The sequence below is a fragment of the Phyllobates terribilis genome, unplaced genomic scaffold (assembly GCF_046119375.1).
Source record: "Phyllobates terribilis strain yellow unplaced genomic scaffold, ASM4611937v1 Scaffold_9__5_contigs__length_417890890, whole genome shotgun sequence".
Classification (NCBI taxonomy): domain Eukaryota; kingdom Metazoa; phylum Chordata; class Amphibia; order Anura; family Dendrobatidae; genus Phyllobates; species Phyllobates terribilis.
Window position 1 is genome coordinate 239,353,744 of NW_027362769.1, and position 18,324 is coordinate 239,372,067.

At 42.1% G+C, this 18,324-nt stretch overlaps 1 protein-coding gene across 2 annotated transcripts in view; it reads right to left on the reverse strand.

Moving 5' to 3' along the window:
• Nucleotides 1-15,610, reverse strand: part of LOC141162070 (lipopolysaccharide-induced tumor necrosis factor-alpha factor homolog) — a 71,612-nt gene extending 56,002 nt beyond the window's left edge. Inside the window, exons 1-2 of one of the 2 annotated variants that reach the window (XM_073647758.1) lie at nucleotides 15,335-15,610; nucleotides 5,939-6,001 (exon numbers count right to left, since the gene is read on the reverse strand). The gene's annotated coding sequence lies outside the window, so the exon portion shown is untranslated. The remainder of the gene's footprint in view (nucleotides 1-5,938; nucleotides 6,002-15,334) is intronic. The other variant, XM_073647757.1, reaches the window with a different exon arrangement.
• Nucleotides 15,611-18,324: the final 2,714 nt, after the last annotated feature.

The window sequence follows — 18,324 nt, forward strand, 5'->3', positions numbered from 1 at the left end:
TGCCTCTGTAAGTCAAGCTCACGTGCTGATATATGATCATACTCCTGCTTGTGTGGCATCTGATCCTCATCATATGGGTCTCATGAGAACAAGGTCCCATGCCCCCTGTTTATATGGAGCGTCCACTCATTATGCAGCAGTGCTAATTCAGAGCATGTTCACACAATGGTTTTTTTAAGGCGTTTCTTTGAGCGAGTTTCCTGAAAAAGTGCTTAGAAAATTTTTGAAAGATTCTCCCTATTAATTTCTATGTAAAACCACTTTGCAGTTAAGGCTTTTGTGCAAAAAAATCATTAAAACCTGCTTCAGGCCTCCAAAAATTCCAAGCGGTTAAAAGAAATGAGTGGAAAATTCTTTAGCCGTTTTCCACTACGGAGCCGTGCCATTTTTTACAATACAAGTCAATGGGAAGGCTTAAAAAACAACACACAGAAGACGCCTTGGTGCCTTTTTAGAGCGTTTAACATTTGCACCACAAAAAAGGATAATGTTTCAATCATTGCTTAGCAGAGTTGAAAAATGCCTGAAAAGCGCCCAAAAAAAGTAAAAAAAACAGCTAGAAAAGGCTAAAAAATAAATGTTTCGGGGTAAAAAAAAGGCGTTATTTCCTGATGCAGTTTTTGCCCACCTGAAAAAACATTGTGTGAACATATCCTAACTGTCAATCAATTATCAAAGGGCGAAGTTAGGCAGAGAGTGGATTGTGGAGCTGAGACAATGGAAGTGCACCGCCACACCCCAATGTACTTCCACCTTTATTAGTATATGACTTAAAAATGCTATTTCTCTAAGGGAGAACGGTGCTGTGAGGATACAATGGGATGGAATAAGTTGTATTTTGAACATCTATTTGGGTTGGGAGGGGGTATTGCTATTTTTAATCATTTCAAACTACTGCAGATCATTTTACAGGTAAGCACTGGCGGACACAGGCAAGAGAGGCCTCTGTGCAAGAACAATATATGGACCCTTTGCAGCCCAATATCTCATCATAATGCACAATTCTGCCTACTTTGAAAGGTAGATGTGGCCCCCTTAGCTTTCGGGCCCCTGTGCGACTGCTTAGGATGCACCAATGATATGTCCGCCCTGGCAGGTAAGTATGGTTATATTAAAACATAATACATGTTGCAGGGCTCATCACACCGCTAAAACAGAGAAGATTACATCTTAAATTGAATTGTAGGTTTGAATATTAGACACCAATTTGATTTTATTTGCCTGAAACCAGTCATAGTGGTTATGGATGCCTTTTTGTGATATTAGGAGGCCCTCACCATGGAACAGAGAGCTGCACCAGCACTGGTACATCTCATCACGTATCGTCCCTTGCAGAAAATACTTTGTACACTTGACAAGATTTGCAGCAGCTGCTCGGGAGATTTGAGCTTGAACATTTCATGCAAATAATGGTCACAGCATTCTTTGGCCGTCTTCCATCCCTGCCGCACCCTATTCCCAACTTACAAAACAGAAAATGAATGCCAGTATTCTGATACTCCATTAGGAAAAAAAACATTCTGAAAGAGCAAGTTTCCTGTAAGTTTCAGGAGGTTTTCTCTTGGTCTTTTGACTGGTAAGTATCAGATAAGGGCAGCATGTCTCATTGGCCTTCTGATTGTCTACTTAGCTGCTCTACCAATATAGAGGAATCCTGCAAGTGATACAAACCAATCATTGTGATGGAGGATATGACCAACCCATGCTTGAAAGAGTTTTCCATTTTCAAAAAAAGTAGTCCCAAAAAGATTTTAGTTACCCCACACCCCTTAGAGTCCAACGCTGGCTCTCCACTACAGGCTCTTGTCTCAGACTTTTACCAGCAGCGGTGATGTCATGCTGATAGCTCAGTGATTAGCTGCAGCGGTGATGGCATATTGATAGCTCAGTGATTGGCTGCAGTGGTGGTGTGTACTAAGCGCCCTCTGTGATTGGCTGCAGAAGTGATGTGTGCTGCTGTAGAGGAGGAGCAGTGGTGGAGAGCTGGCACTGGACCCAGGGAAGGCAAATACTTTGGGATTTTTCATGAGTGTAAGATAAGCATAAGAGATACATAATATAGTTTTGTATCACTGCATTTATTGAAAGGACACAGTGGTTCACATTAATGGAGACTAGGATAGCACACTATTCTACGCCAAGCACATTTATTAGAAGGCACGAGCAGGCATATCTTTGCACCATTTTTATATTTTTGTCTTAATAAATTTGACAAAAAATGTTGTCTCCTTACAGATTGTGCCTCCTGTTGTAGTCAGTAGTTTATATTTGGCTTGTGAAAATAAAATAAAAAAAAAATACTCAAATTTGCTGAGCATCATCAATTGTGACTTCCTAGGCACAGAGCGCTTGAAATAAATGGCTTATCCATGGGGCAGCTGCTCTTTATAGTATCTCTCCACTAAAGGGGTGCTGTATAGGTGACAACCCTACACTTTTATAATAGCAATGCATGTCAGAAAGCATTGTCTAAAGAAGACTATCGATAATATTCATGGTGGTGGTTTGTCATGTTGAAGTTTACTCATCATCACATAAACCAGGTAAGCTGGGAATGTGTATAAATATATCATACATCCCTGAATTTCTACATGATCACATTTGCGTCATTCATGATTAGTATTGTTAATTCCCGGCAGTTTGATATATTTCTTGAGAATAATTGGTGAATATCACTTTTATCATGAAAGTTTGCAGATTCTTTGGGCACGATTCATCAAGACTGGCATTTTTCGGGCCGGTCTTGACGAAGAGGGTGGAGTGGAGTCAGAGGTGCCTGATTCATTAAGAGGCGCAAAGTGGCGCGCACTTCTGTGTGGGCTTCGTCACAAATGACTGGAGTAAGATTTGTGGCGTAAGGATTGCCGTCGCAAGGGGTCACCATGCTCCTTCTAACCCCCAACTGAACAAAAGTCACAAAATTTTTGCCTCGCATTACATTAATCGGCTGATATTACAACTCAGTCCTTTTTACTTAAAAAGGACTAAATGTTCTCATACATGGAAAAACGTCAATGCAGTTTTCGATGGAGTTCTTCCTTTATGCACTGGAAGTTAAACATGCATTCCTCTGCTCTATTAAGTGTGTATGGGACTTTAACAAACCCATAGAATTTGGCTGGATTCATTAACACTGGGGTTGTGTAAACAAGTCTTAATGCAGCAATAAGATGCACCAAATTTGGCACATTTTATCCATGGTGTGCGCCTCACCAGAACTGTTACTCCAGTCAATGATTGGAGTAACATTTTTGGCATAAGGACTAACATAAACTTATGAATTTGAAGGGTGGGCGTAGCTATGCACAGTCCCACCCTGGCACCTCGACATCTCTGTCCATTTTGTTGGAGAAGACCCAAACTGTCATGAAAAGTTTAAAATTTTTGTGTAACTTTGCATTGCCCAAATAGTTTGCGACTTTTCAAAATGTTTTTTCGACAGTCTTCTTTTGGTCACTTTAGTGAGTCGGGGATATTGACTTTTAAAACATTCAGAACCCCTAAAGTGCAAAAAAAAGATGATTCTTTGCTTGCCAGTAGGAACTTTGTTGTTTGGATTGTTAATTGGGAAACTTAAACCAAAATGCGTCCACCTTGCTGCATGTAGGGCTGAAAACAAAAAAGCCTTTTAGCTGTACTGATGGCTATATTATATATTGGGCTAGTTTCAGATAACATTTTTCCCATTTCCATATTTTCTGGGGGGGGGAAATATGGAGTTCTGTGATTCAGGATTTGAGCATAATGTATGTAAATAGAAAATTCATTATGCCATCATGTTCTTCCTGTCCTAACATTTCACGATTAGACGTACTGTAGTAACAACCATAAAACGGCCCGCCAAGCTCCAGCACGTAAAACATTACTACCTACATGTTTGATTCGGGAAGAGGTACATAAGCTAATATATTTTTAATGAGCACAAGGAAGCTAATATTTCACAATACTTCACATCATGACAAGTTTGTTGGTGGAACAGGAATGGAATTCTTTATCCTCCTTAATATATAGTAAACGGAACTATAAAACCCTTATAGTAGAGTATTTTACCTATTCTCACATGCCCAGCACACATGCCAATCTACATGTTTAATGATAAATTGCTGAATAAAGTAGGTTTTAACTGTTAAAAGTGATTTGTAACACAAATTTTGACATGTGTTTTGTGAAAACCACTCACAAACTGACCACTAACTGTGGTGTTGTTCATAGAGCCGGGGATTTTTCCACTGCAGATATGAAAACTGATTTAGAAAGTAACATGTCACTTATTGACACTGTCACTTCCTCCCGAAGACCATGGCTGGTAGCCACACAGATAATTCTGCATCCTGAAAATCTGAGGCAGAGATATTAGGGTCAACCTTTAGATATTTCGCAATGGATTTCACATAAGGTCAACAGCCATGGAAACGTGCCCTGTACTTAACTGGCCCTGAGCACAATAGTTACGGATTTTTAAAAACACACTAATGTAGGGGGTGAGCCCTACTGAACATTGATTGACACTGTTGCTTTAAGAGACAATGCTCCCCTCCCTGCTTCCTGGTTCATCTCCCTCTCTCAGAACACACCAAGAAGCACGAGGGGGGGGGGGGGCTAATCCATAAGCAGAAAACCCAGAGGGGAGCATGGTCTCTTAAAGCCACTGTGTCAATCAATATCCGGTAGGGCTGACCCCTACACCAACATAAGTCTTAAAGGAAACTTAGTCAGGTCTATGACTGTTCCAAACCCATCCTACAGCATTATGGATGCGGGTTTGTCTTTTCTAATAAGGTATTTACACTAATATTCCTATCTTGTAAAAATGTAATTTTATTCTGCAGCTTCAGATTAAGAAAGGACTAGTCTTTATACTAGTCCAGCCTCAAATTGACAGAGATTTTCAACAGTTTTACTATGATAAGTATTTATGCAAGCTGTCAATCATGACAGTGGGGGGTGGTTATTAGAGGATCCAAGGAAGGCTAGTCTTGCAGAAAGACACAATCCTTTGGACTAGTCCTGCCTTATTTGCATATCCAGAGCTGCAGAATAAGGCTACTGTGATGCTGAGTCACTACTCACAGGCAAACTGTGAGAAAGGGTAGTCAAGAGGTCGAAAGTCAGATACCAGGAGGGCTCGCAGTCTGGAACGGTAAATCAAATGCGTGGTCAGAAAACAGTCCAGGGTCAAATGCCAGAAGGGTATGTCAAGACAAGGAAGTAAAACAAATGAATAGTCAGAGACCTGAAATCAAGAGCAGGAGGGATAAGCTACAAGAATAGTCATGACAAATCTTAGGTCCAGCAACAAGGTCTGAGGAAAGAGACACAGGACTAAGCAAACACACCTAAGTTAAGCACAGCTACAACTGACACAGACTACTAGCTGCAAGCCAGCTAAATACCTTGCAAATGATTAAGAATGGAAGGCACCCAAGGAAACGCCAGCAGGCTAAACCAGATTTAGCAGCAGGGCTGTCAATCAAAATGTTGACAACTCACCAGCACGCCCCAGGATTAGATTGGATGATTGGACTATCACTCACAAAACTGACAGTCCAGCACACTCCAGATACCATAGGGCGGCTGAGCTGTCACTCACAGCAATCCTTGGCCACAGTCAATGTAGAAACTGTGACAGCTACTTGCCCCAACGATGAGCTTTTGGTGAGTTTTTGATGTTGCAGATTTTCTACACCTAGTAAATAAATTAGGCTACTTGCATTTTTTCATTGTGTTTTTGAGTGCGTTTTTTTACACGCATTTTGTATTGCATTTTTGACACTGCAGATTTTGTCTCTTGTTGGTATGTCATTTTTTTAAACAAAACTCCTTTGCTTTTGAAACTTCCTGGTATTCGGCTTTGCCAAAACATTACTAATACAGTTATGTGCGGATTACAAGCATTTTTTATGCATTTCCACTCTAAAAACGCAAGTGCATTTTTTACCTGTAAATTTTCTGCATCTAATGCAAGTCTATGGGGAAATTCCGCACATAAAGTTCAGCGTACCTGCAAGAGAAATTGATGTGTTGCAAATTTGAAACACGCACCGCAGGTCAGTTTATGCTGAGTAAAAAGGAAGTAAAATTTCTATAATTCCCATCCACTTTGCTGGAACTGTCATAAGACACAGTGAAAATACTCAGTGTTAAAAACTCATTGTGTGGGCACATGACCTAAAAGTTAATTTTCACAAAATATGAGCGTTAAGTGTGCAGCATAAAGCAATACACAAATCCGCATCCATATCAGTGGGGACCCGACTGGTTCAATTTAAAAACAAATAACCAAAATCTTCATCTTAGTTCATACATGAAGATATACTTTTTGATGTAAAATATTTACAATTATTAACAGTTTTTGGTGCTTGAAAGTGAAATGATGTGATGGTAAAGAGAACAAGTGGGTTCTTAAAGGCAAAATCATTTTGGGATCCCTGTACAGTAAAACTTCCATTATGACAAAAACGCACATGATTTTATTTCTAATTACAGCAGATTTGTGCTTTTTGCTATAGTAGAAAAACATTAAAAGAGACATGCGGTTCTTCCAAGAATGTCAGAATATATCCTTTGCTGGCTGCCCCTTCTTTACAGAGTAAGACTAGCATCACACGACTGTATATTCTCTCACCTGAGATCAGAGTGTGATCCAATTCTCTCGGATGAGAAAAAAAAAAAGTCTCTGTTTTCTCCATACTGTCAGGCCATGATAATCGGACTGCACTCAGATGTCATCCGAGTGCAGTCCGATGTTTCCACTGACTCATTGCTTTGCATGTCCCAGTGCAATCTGATAATCAGATCAAATTTGGGCATGGTGCAATTTTTGTCCGGTCCGAGGAAAAAAATCGAACATGTGCATGAACTCAGAATAACATTGGTCCGAGTGCGATCCGATGTTTTGTTGCATCACATGCGGACCGAAAATATGGCTGTCTGCACGAGCGCTAATACTTAAATCCTTGTATGATTTCTGTAGATCAGTCGCACAACTGCCTGACCTGTCCCATCACAGCTGCTGGGCTGCAAAATAAAGCTGCAGGGATAATAGTATTTATCCGCTCTTGTTGGATCCTTTTATTTATTTTTTCTTAATAAAAAGACAAGTAATAATAGAAATAGGTAATCATTAATCACTTTGTAACAACCTGTGTAATTGTCTCGGTTTGGGATGAAAGTCTGCCATCACGAAGTGCACGATGTAAGGATTCAGGAGTCACATGGAGTGACATGCAGTGACTTAAAGGGGTTCTCCCAAGAATGAAAGTTCATTTTAACCAAGAGATCTTGGAATAATAATAATTTCCACAATTGGATGTGTTTAAATAAAATGTTCCTGTTCTGAGATAATCTTATAAATGTGCCCCTGCTGTGTACTGTGTAATGGCTGTGTCTGACCGTACAGGAACATGGTCTGATCATACCACATCTCCTGGGCAGGGAAGGATGCAAAAGAGTATACAGACATTACAGCAGGAGATCACAGCTGATTCTTTCTGTGAGCTAAAACATTTCACTGCCTGTTTATAAACAATGTTTTACTTCAAAGAAACAATCAGCTGAGATCCCCTGCTGCAATGTCTGTATTAGTGTTGAGCCACCCCCGTAGTGTTCGGGTTCGGTTCGGTTCGTCGAACACCGGGATGTTCGAGGAACTGTTCGTCGAACTGTTCGTCGAACACCTTAGAACACCGTCGAACACCGTTAAAACCAATGGCAGGCAAACAAAAACACATATAAACACATAGAAAACACCTGCAAAGGTGTCCAAAAGCTGACAAACTGCTCAGAAGACACTCTCTTTAAAAAAGCCGGCCGGCAAATTCAGCAGCGGCATACACCGGTACCCGACAATTTAGACAAGAAGGAATAGAGCATCACACATAGATTAGATAGATAGAAACATGTCAGTCACACATATAAGAAGCACAGTGACAGTGTTGGTTACTGCACTTGTCATTTAGTGTAAAGGATTTATTAAAAAAAATATTAGTGTTTTCATGCACCGTCTCTTTAAAAAAGCCGGCCGGCAATTCAGCATCTGTACCCGACAATTTAGAACAGAAAGAATAGAGCTTCACACATAGATTAGATAGATAGAAACATGTCAGTCACATATATAATAAGTACAGTGATAGTGTTGCTTACTGTACTTGTCATTTAGTGTAAAGGATTTATTTAAAAAAATAATAGTGTTTTCATGCACTGTCTCTTTAAAAAAGCCGGCCGGCAATTCAGCAGCGGTACCCGACAATTTAGAACAGAAAGATAGAGCATCACACATAGATTAGATAGATAGAAACATGTCAGTCACATATATATGAAGTACAGTGATAGTGTTGGTTACTGTACTTGTCATTTAGTATTAAAATAAAGGATTTATTATTAAAAAAATTGGCGTGGGGTTCCCCTTAATTTTAGGCTCTAGCGGAGGTTAAGCAGATGGCTGGGGCAGATGTTTGAAGCCTGGGAAGGGGGTAATACCCACGGAGCTTCCCAGGCTACTAATATGAGCCCCCAGCTGAATACATAGCCTTTACTAGCTATTAAAATGGGGGACCCCCCAAAAAAAATGACGTGGGGTCCCCCCTAATTTAATAGCTAGCAAAGGCTAGGCAGACAGCTGGGGGCTGATATTAATAGCCCAGGAAGGGAGCCATGAATATTGGCCCCCTCCCAGGCTAGAAACACCAGCCGTCAGCCGCCCCAGAAATGGCGCATTCATAGGATGCGCCAATTCTGGCACTTAGCCTCGCTCTTCCACGCTGCCCTGGTGCGGTGGCAGGGGGTAATAGGGTTGGGGTTGATGTCAGCTTATAATGCCAGCTGACATCAAGCCCAGGTTAGTAATGGAGAGGCGTCTATAAGACACCCCCATTACTAACCCCATAGTCAAAGTTAAAAAAAACACAAACACCCAGAATAAAGTCCTTTAATTGAAATAAAGACACAATTCTTTATTGTTCTAAATTAAACCATACTTACCATCACGCCCATTCCAGCTGAAGCCAACGATCTCCTGCAATAAAAGAAAAATAATAAAGCAACCTCATCCTTACCTTTCCATGGTTCCCACGACAGCTTCAGCTCTGCTACATCGAGATAACAGGCTGGACCGCAGCAGAACGCTGCCATCCAGCCTGTCATCCCGCAGACACTGAGAAGCGCAGGCTTGCTTGCGCTGCTCAGCGTCTCTCTGTGACGACATCCAGATGAGCCGAGTTCATGTCCAATGAACTCGGCTCACCTCATGCACGTCACTGACAGCGTGGGAAAATTCTCACGCTGAAGCGCTGATTGCAGGAGAATTTTCCCACGCTGTCAGTGACGTGCAGGAGGTGAGCTGAGTTCATTGGACATGAGCTCACCTCATGCACATCACTGACAGCGTGGGAGAATTCTCCTGCACTCAGCACTTCAGCGTGAGAATTTTCCCACGCTGTCAGTGACGTGCATGAGGTGAGCCGAGTTCATTGGACATGACCTCGGCTCATCTGGATGCCGTCACAGCGAGACAGTGAGGAGCGCAAGCATGCCTGCGCTTCTCAGTGTCTGCGGGATGACAGACTGGATGGCAGCGTTCTGCTGCGGTCCAGCCAGTCATCTCGATGTAGCAGAGCTGAAGCTGTCGTGGGAACCATGGAAAGGTAAGGATGAGGTTGGTTTATTATTTTTCTTTTATTGCAGGAGATCGTTGGCTTCAGCTGGAATGGGTGTGATGGTAAGTATGGTTTAATTTAGAACAATAAAGAATTGTGTCTTTATTTCAATTAAAGGACTTTATTCTGGGTGTTGTGTTTTTTTTAAATACTTTACTAGAAATTCATGGCGGTCATGTCTAATACTGGCGTGACCCCATGAATTTTGGGCTTGGGGCCAGCTGATAATACCAAGCTGGCCCTAACCCCTTTATTACCCAGTGAGCCACGGCACCAGGGCCCTGGATGAGTTGGGTACAGCGCCAGAAGATGGCGCTTCTATGAACGCGCCATTTTCCGGGGTGGCTGCGGACTGCAATTTGTAGCGGGGGGGGGCCCAGAAAGCTTGGGCCTCCCTGCGCTGCAGATTCCAGCCCCCAGCTGCCTAGTTGTACCTGGCTGGACACAAAAATAGGGCGAAGCCCCACATACTTTTTTTTTAATTATTTCATGAAATTCATGAAATAATTAAGAAAAAAGGCCTTCCCTATATTGTTGTGTCCGGCCAGGTACAAATAGGCAGCTGGTGGTTGGGGGCAGCCCGTTCCTGCCTGCTGTACCTGGCTGGACACAAATATAGTGCGAAGCCCCACTTCAATTTTTTTAAATTATTTCAGGAAATTCATGAAATAATTTAAAAAAAATTGACGTGGGGCTTCGCACTATATTTGTGTCCAGCCAGGTACAGCAGGCAGGAACGGGCTGCCCCCAACCACCAGCTGCCTATTTGTACCTGGCCGGACACAACAATATAGGGAAGCCCTTTTTTTCTTAATTATTTCATGAAATAATTTAAAGAAAATTGACGTGGGGCTTCGCCCTGTTTTTGTGTCCAGCCAGGTACAACTAGGCAGCTGGGGGCTGGAATCCGCAGCGCAGGGAGGCCCAAGCTTTCTGGGCCACCCCCGCTGCAAATTGCAGTCCGCAGCCACCCCGGAAAATGGCGCGTTCATAGAAGCGCCATCTTCTGGCGCTGTACCCAACTCATGCAGGGCCCTGATGCGGTGGCTCACTGGGTAATAAAGGGGTTAGGGCCAGCTTGGCATTATCAGCTGGCCCTAAGCCCGAAATTCATGGGGTCACGCCAATATTAGACATGACCACCATGAATTTCTAGTAAAGTATTTAAAAAAAACACAACACCCAGAAAAAAGTCCTTTAATTGAAATAAACACACAATTCTTTATTGTTCTAAATTAAACCATACTTACCATCACGCCCATTCCAGCTGAAGCCAACGATCTCCTGAAATAAAAGAAAAATAATAAAGCAACATCATCCTTACCTTTCCATGGTTCCCATGACAGCTTCAGCTCTGCTACATCGAGATGACAGGCTGGACCGCAGCAGAACGCTGCCATCCAGCCTGTCATCCCGCAGACACTGAGAAGCGCAGGCTTGCTTGCGCTCCACAGTGTCTCTCTGTGAGGGCATCCAGATGAGCCGAGTTAATGTCCAATGAACTCGGCTCACCTCATGCACGTCACTGACAGCGTGGGAGAATTCTCACACTGAAGTGCTGAGTGCAGGAGAATTCTCCCACGCTGTCAGTGACGTGCAGGAGGTGAGCTGAGTTCATTGGACATGAGCTCACCTTATGCACGTCACTGACAGCGTGGGAAAATTCTCCTGCACTCAGCGCTTCAGCGTGGGAGAATTCTCACGCTGAAGCGCTGAGTGCAGGAGAATTCTCCCACGCTGTCAGTGACGTGCAGGAGGTGAGCTGAGTTCATTGGACATGAGCTCACCTTATGCACGTCACTGACAGCGTGGGAGAATTCTCCTGCACTCACCGCTTCAGCGTGAGAATTTTCCCACGCTGTCAGTGACGTGCATGAGGTGAGCCGAGTTCATTGGACATGAACTCGGCTCATCTGGATGTCGTCACAGAGAGACGCTGAGCAGCGCAAGCAAGCCTGCGCTTCTCAGTGTCTGCGGGATGAGAGGCTGGATGGCAGCGTTCTGCTGCGGTCCAGCCTGTCATCTCGATGTAGCAGAGCTGAAGCTGTCGTGGGAACCATGGAAAGGTAAGGATGAGGTTGCTTTATTATTTTTCTTTTATTGCAGGAGATCGTTGGCTTCAGCTGGAATGGGCGTGACGGTAAGTATGGTTTAATTTAGAACAATAAAGGATTGTGTCTTTATTTCAATTAAAGGACTTTATTCTGGGTGTTTGTGTTTTTTTTAACTTTGACTATGGGGTTAGTAATGGGGGTGTCTTATAGACGCCTCTCCATTACTAACCTGGGCTTGATGTCAGCTGGCATTATAAGCTGACATCAACCCCAACCCTATTACCCCCTGCCACCGCACCAGGGCAGCGTGGAAGAGCGAGGCTAAGTGCCAGAATTGGCGCATCCTATGAATGCGCCATTTCTGGGGCGGCTGACGGCTGGTGTTTCTAGCCTGGGAGGGGGCCAATATTCATGGCTCCCTTCCTGGGCTATTAATATCAGCCCCCAGCTGTCTGCCTAGCCTTTGCTAGCTATTAAATTAGGGGGGACCCCACGTCATTTTTTTTGGGGGGTCCCCCATTTTAATAGCTAGTAAAGGCTATGTATTCAGCTGGGGGCTGATATTAGTAGCCTGGGAAGCTCCGTGGGTATTACCCCCTTCCCAGGCTTCAAACATCTGCCCCAGCCGTCTGCTTAACCTCCGCTAGAGCCTAAAATTAAGGGGAACCCCACGCCAATTTTTTTAATAATAAATCCTTTATTTTAATACTAAATGACAAGTACAGTAACCAACACTATCACTGTACTTCATATATATGTGACTGACATGTTTCTATCTATCTAATCTATGTGTGAAGCTCTATTCTGTCTGTTATAAATTGTCGGGTACCGCTGCTGAATTGCCGGCCGGCTTTTTTAAAGAGACGGTGCATGAAAACACTATTATTTTTTTTGATAAATCCTTTACGCTAAATGACAAGTACAGTAAGCAACACTGTCACTGTACTTCGTATATATGTGGCTGACATGTTTCTATCTATCTAATCTATGTGTGAAGCTCTATTCTGTCTGTTATAAATTGTCGGGTACAGATGCTGAATTGCCGGCCGGCTTTTTTAAAGAGACGGTGCATGAAAACACTATTATTTTTTTTGATAAATCCTTTACGCTAAATGACAAGTACAGTAAGCAGCACTTTCACTGTACTTCGTATATATGTGGCTGACATGTTTATATCTATCTAATCTATGTGTGAAGCTCTATTCTTTCGGTTCTAAATTGTCGGGTACAGGTGTATGCCGCTGCTGAATTGCCGGCTTTTCATGTTTCACTGTTGGCACTGTTCCCATCGATTTGGGCAATCACTGTAATGCCACAACCACCATGGCTGTGGCATTACAGTGAGTGGCAGACAATCCCTGCATGATTGGTGCTCTAAATAGCGCCAGACATGCAGGACACGCTTTTGGTGCACGAACAGTTATCGAACATAACCTCGAACAGCCGAATTTTTTGCAAATCGTTCGGGTTCGTCGAACAACTCGAACACCGCCCAAAACAGCTCGAATTTGAGATTGGCGAACAGTTCTAGTCGAACACCGCTCATCTCTAGTCTGTATACTCTTTTGCTGCCTCCTTTGCCCAGGAGCTGTGGTATGATCAGACCATGTTCCAGCACGGTCAGACACAGCCATTACACAGTACACAGCAGGGGCACATTTATAAGATTATCTCCGCACAGGAACATTTTATTTAAATACATTCAATTGTGGAAATTATTATTATTCCAAGATCTATTGATTAAAATTAACTTTCGTTAGTGGGAAAACCCCTTTAAGACTGTCATTCCAAACCTGGACAACACTTTTAACTAATTTTGGAAAATACAGCTACTGTTGCTTGTAAACATTCCCATTAATCTGTACACATGGAATATACTCAGCATATAGATAGCCGCTCCTGTACATGTATATCATGGGCACTGACGTGTCTCACAGTGGCACCGTATGACGGTACATGAGCATTAGATAGTACGCCTAGTCCTTAGTTATATTATGTCACTTATACATCGAGTCTCTTAAATATCATTTTTCTGCATATTCTGCCCTGACGTATAACTACAAGGTGGGAGCAGCCACGGAGCTTTTTATTAAAGGAAAGGTGGATCCGATTTCATCATTCAGGAACAAGAAGTTTATTGCTGCATATTCCTATAATATATGTTGACTGTGTAGATATTTAATGTATGGCTTCATGCACATATTCTTTGAACAGCATTTTTAGGCTCAAAAAAGCACGCAGAATGGACAGCATTTTTTGGTTGCTTTTTTATGCGTTTAATTAATGTGTTTTAAAGTGTGGTTTTTTTTTTTTTTATTTCTGTTGCGTTTTTAACAGTATGTCATGGGTTTCATAGATCATGAGATTCTAAGTTTTCTCTATGACTGCATTCATATGAAGCTGTTCAATTTAGCTTCCACAAAAAAGTCCGGATCTATTAAAACAAGTCACCCACGCATGGCTGCCAGATGTGTGCCGCTGTTTCTCATTATCGTAGATTAGAACGGCAGAGTCTAATCCAAAAATACAGACCGGCATGGGACAGGCAGGGACAGGGGACAGAGAAAAACACATGAGAGAATCACCCTATCGACTTCTATGGGTTTGTGTATTGTCCTTTTTCTTGAATAGACCCCATAGACTTGCATTAGATGCAGAAAATCCACAGGGAAAAAACGCACATGCGTCTTTAGTGGGTTTCTGCGGCGGAAACACATAAAAAACGCATGTAATGCAGTTCTGTCAATGCCAAATACCAGGATCTATAAAAAAAAAAATTAGCTTTTTTGAAAGCATGGCACACCAAAAAGAGGCAAAAACACGATAAAAATGCATGCTAAAAAAATGCAATAAAAACGCAAGTAACCTAATTTAAATTATTTTGGTGCAGAAATTCTGCCGCTTAAAAAAACTCAACAAAATCTCAGCGTAGGAGCGTAGCCTTACAATCATATGAGTTGTAATGTCACAAATGCAACATAAACATCACCAGGAATGCAATACTCGTTAATATAAGTGTTTTTTTTTCACAAGAAAAAAATATTAGAGGACCATACGTACAGCATAATTCAATTTGGAAAAAATGTCACAATCAAGTAAAACCAAACTAAAATAAACTAAAACACAAAAATAGTGATTGTGAAGGTACCGTACCCTTAAGGCATATAGTTCACAGGTGAAGAAGAAAGCTAAAAAATATAGTTTTATATTGAATTATCCATGCAAATTCAGGACCAACACTAAATAGATATCTGTATGTAATGTACTGTAGAGTTTTACATACTGGTGTTCATTGTAAAGGCTTGTAACATAGATGTCCATAAACTGCTATCTGCATGGTTTTATTCTTCTGCCAATCCCTTTAAACTTGGCACGCGAATGATGATCTCTCGCAATCTTACATTAGAATTCACAAGTATTAATATGATTACATTAATACGATTATAAGATAACAAAACTGTACTAGAATGATAACCGTGCACAGTGACTAGACACAAACATTTATACCACTGAATGGTACTGCAAACAGGAATAAAAAAAAACAACATGATATTGAAAGAAATAAAAAAGTAAAGCTCATTCAGCGAAAATAAAATAAAAAGCCTGCAACAGAAGAGAACAACTCACCAACAGACGCTTCAGACTCTGCAGCTCGGGAAGGAATGGAGAACAGCTAGCACAAGAAAGGAGAGGAAGTGTCCTGTAATTGTAATGTGATGTCACTAATTGGACCACAGCCCACAGTGTACTCTGTCACTTCTACAGTTCTTGCAGGCCGCCCTGGAAACATGAGCTATTTATTCACATGACTTTTTAGATCGGTAACGCCATGATTATTTCTGAGGAAAGCCAAACAATTATCTACTTCTTCAAAACTGTAAAATCAAAAACAGACCTCGGTTAAACCAACAGATAAATGAGGAACTATATACAGTGGCTTGCGAACGTATTCACCCCCCCTTTGGCATTTTTCATGTTTTGCTACCTCACAACCTGGAATTTCACTGTTTTTTTTGAGGGTGTGTATCAGTTCATGTAAAGAACATACCTACAACTCTGAACATTTGGTTTTCTCTTTATTGTGAAGCAAGCAACAAATAGGACAAAATAGCTGAAAACTTCTGTGTGCATAACTATTCACCCCCCTGAAGTCAGTACTTTGTAGAGCCTCCTTTTGCTGCAATTACAGCTGTAGGTCGCTTTGGACAAGTCTCTATGAGCTTTCCACTGGGATTTTTAACCCCAGTAGGGGATAGGAGCTAAGTGGAGCTCTCAACGTAACCCCTGATATGACGCTGCAGAATCACGACAGGCGAATCCGCAGGGTAACCATAGCTACTATGATGCGTCTTATAATGATGTAGGATTAGGAGGCGGAGGGTCTTGCTGCCCGCCCTGATGTGACGTGGCTGAGGTTTAATCCATTCAATTGCCTGGAGACCTTCGTTGTCTTGGTGCAGCTTAAGAAAATATACATCTGGGAGGCGTTATCTATGGTCATACCCCCGGACGTCACGTTACAGAGACCTGGTGTGCGCAACATGCCGGGCTGTGATGGTTTCTAGGATGCGGTGGTTGCTAGGGTGTGGCATGAGCAAACAGGATGCCATGTCACATACATTGGATAGATGGAGTCCAACAGGCTAAAATGATATCGGGAGTGTATCATCTCCTACAAAGGAGGAAAACTATATCTATACCACAATGCCTCATAAAGAGGTGGTGTAAAAACACTATTATAAATGAGGAGCATTGACATGGGATTTTTTGACAACGTGACATTGTATATAACGTTACCTTGGAACTAATAGCTGAAACCCTCGCCACCCCAAAAGTGAGGTAGGATGCCTTCAGCAGGAGGGAAAATCTGTCTATTTAAACAACTAGATCAGGAAAGTGCACATCATCTCTTTTTTTGCAAGGAGAGAACAGAACTCTGTTACCCGAAGAGAATACCCACCATTGTGGGTTTCTCTCTTCATTTCTTTTTTCATTTTTTTTGCTCTATTCTTTGGCACAAAGCACTTTGAGATACTGAGGCACCTTTCTGCTCCAGGAAATAGGGAGTAACGTGGACCTTATGTCCTTTAGGTGTCAATTTCTTTCCCCAACAAGAACATTCCCCTGAGGACATCTCGGGACTGAGAAAAGAAATGCATCGAGAGGATTATGGGGTATTTATTTAAAGCCATACTTGGGTACTGCCCTTGTTAGCCCGGAAGCAAATGCAGAGGGTACGACAGGGCATATAGTTTCCATCAGTGGCTCCCGGACATCCATAGAAACTGGTCGGATATGGTTACCCTCTACAGCTGGAATGGGGTGAGATCGAGACTTTTTTGAATACTTTCTTGCACCATGACACTTTTTTATGTTTCTTATAATCGGGTGTGTTGTTGATTTTCAAGGTGATTACATAAGCGAATAGTGGATCAGTACCATTACGTCCTGTGTTTCCTCATTAGGTAATAGGGTCCAATTATGTACCAAGGAGTTTTGTTATTATGTCGAAGGTTATACGATTTTTTTAAATGCATAATTAAAAGTTTATGTTTTAATGAGCCTTTCGATGCTTTAATAGTTTGACTAGGCCACTCCAAAACATTTACACGTTTCCCCTTAAACCACTCGAGTGTTGCTTTAGCAGTTTGCTTTGGGTCATTGTATTGTAGGAAGGTGAACCTTCGTCTCAGTCTCAAATCACTGACAGACTGAAACAAGCTTTGCTCAATAATATCCCTGTATTTTGCCCCATCTATCTTCCCCTCAACTCAGACCATTTTCCTTGTCCCTGCTGCCGAAAAACATCCCCACAGCATGATGCTGCCACCACCATGTTTCACTGTGGGGATGGTGCTCTTGGGGTGATAAGCTGTGTTGGTTTGGTGCCAGAGCGTTTACCTTGGTGGCCAAAAAGTTAAATTTTGGTCTCATCTGACCACAGCACCTTCCTCCATACATTTGGGGAGTCCCCCACATGTCTTTTGGCAAACTCAAAACGGGCCTTTCAATTTTTGTGTGTAAGTAAAGGCTTTTTTCTGCCCACTCTTCCATAAAGGCCACCTCTATGGAGTGTACGTCTTATTGTGGTTGTATGGACAGATACTCCAGTCTCCGGTTGGGAACTCTACAGCCATTCAAGGGTAACTTTTGCTCTCTGTGCTGCCTCACTGAGTAATGCCCCCCTTGCCCGGGCTGAGAGTTTTGGTGGGCAGCCTTCTCTTGACAAGTCTGTTGTGGTACCATGTTCTTTCCATTTGATGATATTAGATTTGATGGTACTCCAGGGGATCATCAGAGATTGGGATATTTGTTTAGAACCCAACCTTGACTTGTACTTCTCAACAACTTTGTCCCTGACTTGTTTGGAGATCTCCTTGGTCTTTATGCTGGTGTTTGGTTAGTGGTGACTCTTGGTAAATGGTGTTGCAGCTTCTGTGGCCTTTCAGAAAAGGTAAAGTGTATATACTGACAGACCATGTGACATTTAGATTGCACACAGCTGGACTTCCTTTCACTAAGCATGTGACTTATGAAGATAATTGCTTGCATCAGAATATTTTAGGAGCTTTATGGCAAAAGGGGTGAGTACGTTTGCACATACCAATTTTTAATTA